This window comes from Xiphophorus hellerii, chromosome 13 (assembly GCF_003331165.1).
Source record: "Xiphophorus hellerii strain 12219 chromosome 13, Xiphophorus_hellerii-4.1, whole genome shotgun sequence".
NCBI lineage: Eukaryota > Metazoa > Chordata > Actinopteri > Cyprinodontiformes > Poeciliidae > Xiphophorus > Xiphophorus hellerii.
The window spans coordinates 8,385,833-8,391,228 of NC_045684.1; the positions used below are offsets into that span (position 1 = coordinate 8,385,833).

The following is a 5,396-nucleotide window of genomic DNA, read 5'->3' on the forward strand; positions in this document are numbered from 1 at the left end:
GGATGGAGTTCCTCAGGGCTTCATGAAGCTGCATCTCACCATCACTACTTTTCATTGTTTCCTCTCCTGCTCTGGTCAAAACCCACAGGCCCAACCCAGTGCATGCTGGTCCTATACCAGTCCCTATACTTACAGAAAATGGACCCACAGTTCTTAATGTCTAACTTACAAAAGTAAATAATAAACACAAAGCAACAAAAATTAAACAATTATTAACCTACAAATAAACTCTGTAAATAAACCCCAAAAATATAAAGTGAACTAAAATCAAATTTTAATACAAATAAAAGTAATAAAAATAAATATCGTGAAATAATACAATTTACTGTTAAATATGAACAATAATCCCTACCAAAATTAATTTTGTAATAAATAAAATATATTTTTAAGATCCGATCATTTGAGAATTCTCCAAATGTCAGCTGGATATATCAACTGATCTGTATCTCTGTCTACACTCTTGAATTTTCAAGGGTTTTTTTTGTTCATTTCTGTCTTAAACGATAAACAATTTCTCCTATTTACTTCAGTAAAGTTAACAATTACTCTTTTTCTCTGTTTTCTTCTCCAGATTCCCTGAAGTGTAACGTTTATAACCAGGAGAGGAGATCCACTCTGGACCAGGAGGAGTTAGAACCTCTGCAGGTGAAACAAGAACAGGAAGAGCCTGAAAATCATCAGATAAAAGTGGAAGAGAAAGAAGTTTACTGCAGTGAAGGTGAAGAACAGATTGAATTAAAACAGGAGACTGATACCTGCATGGTGGTTCCTGTTGATGAGCAAACAGACCACACTGAATCAGAACCAAACAGGAACCAAGTCATCTTCCAGGAAGCTGCTGAAGCTGAGATCCAAAATCAGGAAAGAAGAAAACCTTTCTCATGTGTCATCTGTAAAAAGCGTTTGACTTTCAAATCTGTTTTTGATACTCATATGAGAACTCATACGGGTGAAAAGCCGTTTTCATGTGTGACCTGTGGAAAATGTTTTAGTCAAAAACAGGATGTAACTAAGCATATGATGGTTCACACTGGTGAAAAGCCGTTTTCATGTGTGACCTGTGGAAAAAGTTTTAGTATAAAACAGCATTTAACTCGGCATATGAGGATTCACACTGGTGAAAAGCCGTTTTCATGTGTGACCTGTGGAAAAAGTTTTAGTATAAAACCGACTTTAACTCGGCACATGATGACTCACACAAGTGAAAAGCCGTTTTCATGTGTGACCTGTGGAAAAAGTTTTAATCGAAAACAGAGTTTAACTGAGCACATGACGATTCACACTGGTGGAAAACCATTTTCATGTGTGACCTGTGGGAAAAGTTTTAATCGAAAACAGAGTTTAACTGAGCACATGATGATTCACACTGGTGGAAAACCGTTTTCATGTGTGACCTGTGGAAAAAGTTTTAGTATGAAACAGAATTTAACTAAGCATATGATGACTCACGCAGGTGAAAAGCCGTTTTCATGTGTGACCTGTGGAAAAAGTTTTTATCGAAAAGACCTTTTCATTCGGCACATGATGATTCACACTGGTGAAAAGCCGTTTTCATGTGTGAACTGTGGAAAAAGTTTTAGGGAAAAAATGAATTTAACTCAGCACATGATGATTCACACTGGTGAAAAGCCATTTTCATGTGTGACCTGTGGAAAAAGTTTCAGTCAAAAACATTGTTTAACTCAGCACATGATGATTCACACTGGTGAAAAGCCGTTTTCATGTGTGACCTGTGGAAAAAGTTTCAGACAAAAACAGTGTTTAACTCAGCACATGATGATTCACACTGGTGAAAAGCCGTTTTCATGTGTGACCTGTGGAAAAAGTTTTATTCGAAAACCGGATTTAACTCAGCACATGAGGATTCACACTGGTGAAAAGCCGTTTTCATGTGGAAATTGTGGAAAAAGTTTTAGACAGAAACAAAATTTAATTCAGCACATAAGGCGTCACACAGGTGAAAAGCAGTAGAAGTATTTTCCATACATGTCCTATGTTGAGGTTCACTATAGAACTGATTAGGTTTAAAACTAGAATGAAAGACTGGAGGGGTTTCATGTCTATAAAGCTGAAAATTTGTTGTATTTGTTAAATGTGATCATTTGGATACTTGGAGATGTGCAACCATGACACATTTTCCTTCATTGATGTTTTGTTTTGTCTTTTTTGGCATATTCTGTATCAAAAAATAACAATGATAAACTGTATGTTATTGTATTAAAATGCTGTTTATGTCAAACTGTATGTTGTGTGTGTACAACGTGAAGAGCAGAGGGCTCAGCACACAGCCCTGAGGAGTGCCAGTACTGATGCTGATAGATGAAGAGGCTTGGGGGCCCACTGACTATTTCATGCATTAACAGAGTTTGACCGGACATGGACTCCCTTCCAGAACATTCTCACATGATTGGACTTGAGGGATTGATTTGTATTATTCTGTACAATAGAGAGAGTTAGTGGGGTTTATTTTTTAAAGTTTTTAAAATCAACAATAGAATGTACAGAATGGTTGAATGTTTTCAAAAAATCTGCAAGAAAAGCATTTGATAGTTTTGTCTTTAAAGTAAAATGAGATTGAATCTGATTTCATTTCTTTCAAATTACATTAACCAATTTTACTCTACCTAATTTAAATCTTTTCAAATAAAATAAAAATCATTTGTACTTTAAAGAAAATGCAAGATTCACCACAAACTAATATTCATGCATTGGTTACACAAAGTACATGTGATTTTTTTCAAGTATTTTCTTTTTTCTCTTGTTTTACCTGTAATATTTAGCTTTTTTCTGCTGAAGAATTTAGAGTACTGTCTTTTCATGTTTGTGTATTTTAGAAAGAAATAAAAGTAACATTTCACTCAAGATGAAAAGTTTTGAGTTTTCCTTTAGTGTATGTGGTTGTTGCCACTGTGGTTCCTGTAACTGATGGGAACAAGGAGGACTTTGAGTGGCGCAGGAAAAACAAAACACACAGAAATATATCGGATTTAGAAAAGGCGGATTTGGGCATAAACTACTATGTGAATGGTTCGGTTGGAAATGGAGATAGGAAATGAGGAAGACATGGATTTTGAAGGCCAGTGGGGAGAGGAAGAGGGAGAGGACATGGAAGAAATAAGATAGATGAAAAAGTAAATTGGCGATATTCATGGTAGTAAACAAGAACTGGAAGGAAGTAGTTCAGAAGAAGAAAGGATTGTTAGGAGGAAAGTTGTGAGGGAGGAATTTAAAGTAATATAAAAAATTAAGAACTGGGATGTGCTGTGGTGGCGCAGGGGTTAAGCACAACCCACATATGGAGGCCTTAGTCCTCGACGCAGGTTCGATTCCCGGCCTGGCGACCTTTGCCGCATGTCTTCCCCTTTTCTCATTACCCACTTTCCTGTCAATAAACTCAAATAAAGGGCACTAGAGCCAATAAAACCTTTAAAAAAAAAATTAAGAACGAAGAAGAACAGGATAACATCAGCCCCATTGTGGCGTCAAGAGAAAGAAAATTGGAGATGTTGAAATGGTAAAGATTTTGAGAGATGGAAACTTATTGGTAGTTTGTAGAAATGAAGAACAAAAGAATAAGGCTTTGAATGTGGATAATATCTGTAAAAAAAAACTATTGGAGAAAAAAAATCATGGGAGAAATAAAAAAAAATTGGAGTGATTTATGGGATCCCTCTAGATGAAAATCTGTGGCGGTACCAGTGTGATCCAAATGGGTAACTTGAATTTAAGACCATAAATTTAATAAATATAAGGTCGCAATAATTCTACTTAAAAAGTTACCTTTAAGGCACACAGGCCCGCTACAGATGAGGCTTGAGACAATTTCACCCAATTCAATAATTTAATTTATTGCATGATTGTTTTCATTCTAGTCGAAAAAAATACACCAATTTAAAACCACACACATTAAAATAACAGTTATGGCTCAACTCAAAGATGGCTGTGCAAATCAGGGTAGTGGCCTACAAAAAACAAACAAACAAGAAGAATACAAGAAAATCGTGCACCAAACCAGAAGGAGTACCACCACCCGGAAAGTCCAACACCACGAGCCGACCGTTCCTGTCAAAATAAAGGACAGGAATAATGTACAGTTATTATAAAATATTATAAAATATTATTTATTGTACAGTTATTATAAAATAACTGTACATTATTTCATAATTATACAGTTCAGTCCACGACAAATCAAGCAGCAATAGTCCAAACTAAGAACCCGTCCTGGGTCGAACCGCCACGCCGCCCAGAGCGGCACCAGAGAAGGATCAGTACCAGCTGGTCACAAACCAGCCCGAATCAGCCACACTGGACGAGGGGCAGGAGCCAGTTTTACCCCGACCAGGACGGCGGCCATGAAGCCAACAACCAGGGCGACGGGTAGGCAGCCGACGACGGATAACCAAGGTAACAGGCGGCCTGCCAGCCAGGAACGGAACAACAGGACAACCGGCAAGCAGCCGGCCGAGGACAAACAGCAGCATCTATCAAACATACATGTCAAAAATAGAATCTGGAGGCTTAAGAAGAATGAGCTTTTCACTCACCACTGAGCTCTGTGTAGTGTCTCTGGCAGGCACCTGGGTATACAGGTAAAGCTGAGCTAAAGCTACGCTAACAGACATTAAGGGTGTGAGAAGCTTCTTACCACAAGAAGGATCGATCAGCGATTAGAGTCATCATCATTCAAGCGCGTATTAGTATGCGAGATCTGAACCGGAAGGAAAACATGATGACGTCCACCAGGTGATGGAGGGCCCTTTACGTATATACAGACAGCGCCACAACCAATTAAATTCAGGCACTTGTGTGGTGCGTTCAGAGCCCACAGGGCATACTGCCACATCTTGATAAAATTAGGAGAAGTATTGTAGGTGCAAGGTTAAGATTTGGACATACAGGACTTAATTGTAAACTTTATAAAATTCAAAAGCATACTACTGGCAAATGTGATTACGGTGGAAACATGAAACAATAGAACATGTTGTATTAGAATGTCATAAATATGAAAGAGAGAGAAGATATATGAGGAGAGAGTTTGAATGTATTCATTAGATATTTTGCGGAAGAATTTGGGGAGAAAACATATCCAGATAGTTATTCGATTTTTAAAGAAAACTAAACTAATTCATAGAATTTGATTATAGTAGGTGTGTTTGTGAACATGTGTATGATATAGATGGTAGAATACAAAGTTATGTATAAGTATGTGTAATTGTGCGTGTGTATATATATATATATATATATATATATATAAAATAAAATTCCCTTCTCACCCACCGCGGGTGGTTCTTATCCTCTGAGCTCGGGTCCTCTACCAGAGGCCTGGGAGCTTGAGGGTTCTGCGCAGTATCTTGGCTGTGCCAAGGACTGCACATTTCTGGACTGAGATGTCTGAT

At 37.6% G+C, this 5,396-nt stretch overlaps 1 long non-coding RNA gene across 1 annotated transcript; it reads right to left on the reverse strand.

Moving 5' to 3' along the window:
• Positions 1-3,504: 3,504 nt before the first annotated feature.
• On the reverse strand, positions 3,505-5,251 carry LOC116731014 (uncharacterized). The gene is made up of 3 exons (XR_004341468.1): positions 4,646-5,251; positions 4,545-4,577; positions 3,505-4,481 (listed from the first exon to the last, which is right to left on the reverse strand). It is a non-coding gene; the product is annotated as an uncharacterized LOC116731014 (long non-coding RNA).
• Positions 5,252-5,396: the final 145 nt, after the last annotated feature.